A 1,015-nucleotide genomic window follows, 5' to 3' on the forward strand; every position below is an offset into this window, starting at 1 on the left:
TGTACTAACATTTTTTTTTTAGAGATTATTACCTCAAGATAATGGGCTAAATATTTTTATTATATTATTCATTTCTTATGACAACCCTGTGGAAGTAAGATAAATGCCCTTCTCTAGAGAAATAAGCATAATGTGATATTTTAATAGTGATATTTGCAAATTTCTAGGCAGTTGTTTAATACTGTATTATAAATGTCTTTTATAAATGCATATAAAATATTATGAGCAATTACTTTTACTTTATTTTATTTTATTATTTATTTATATTTTTTTTTAGGTAAGGCAACCCTTAGTTGACTTCACAGGTTTCAAGGACCTTGTCAGTTTACAATCCCTTATTTATTTATTTTTTTTATGCCTACAGCACCTGGTCTTCCTAGGTGGTCTCCCATCCAAGTACTAACCAGGCCCGACCCAGCTTAGCTTCCGAGATCAGACGAGATCGGGCTTGTTCAGGGTGGCGTGGCCGTAGACATGAGCAATTACTTTTAAAATAAATTTAGTTATACATATGTGTGTGTGTTTTGTGACATTTCCAAGATTGCTAATTTTGAATGAAACTTAGAAATAAAGGATAGTACTAAATAGCTATACAAAATTTAAATATTATCTTAATATATCTAGTCTTTTTAGTTTCTATATCCAACCACAGTTAAGACAAACATTATAAAACAAACCAGATAGGAGAGAGAAAGAATTGAACTATTACTGAATAAGTGAACCTAAATAAAAACAAGGATGAAAGAAAACAAAGAGTAATTCCACAGTTTTATAACTCTCTTTTCATTTAATACAGAATAAATGATTCATGCACGTTGTGTGTACCATTACCCCCCCAAAATCTTCAAGTTTCAATTTGTTACATGCCCAATTTGTCAGATTTGTCAAATTCACTTGCCTTTCACAAACAATATTGCACAGACTGCATGTCAATTTTATTTTATTTTTGTTAATTTCTCTAACAATCTTTAAAGACATTTACAATGTGTTTATGTGTAAGTTGTACAAAGTCAAC

At 30.0% G+C, this 1,015-nt stretch overlaps 1 non-coding gene across 1 annotated transcript; it reads right to left on the bottom strand.

Annotated features, from left to right (window-relative positions):
- Positions 1 to 355: 355 nt before the first annotated feature.
- Positions 356 to 474, bottom strand: LOC120586475 (5S ribosomal RNA). Its single transcript, XR_005648708.1, has one exon. It is a non-coding gene; the product is annotated as a 5S ribosomal RNA (ribosomal RNA).
- Positions 475 to 1,015: the final 541 nt, after the last annotated feature.

This window comes from Pteropus medius, unplaced genomic scaffold, assembly GCF_902729225.1.
Source record: "Pteropus medius unplaced genomic scaffold, Ma_sr-lr_union100, whole genome shotgun sequence".
NCBI lineage: Eukaryota > Metazoa > Chordata > Mammalia > Chiroptera > Pteropodidae > Pteropus > Pteropus medius.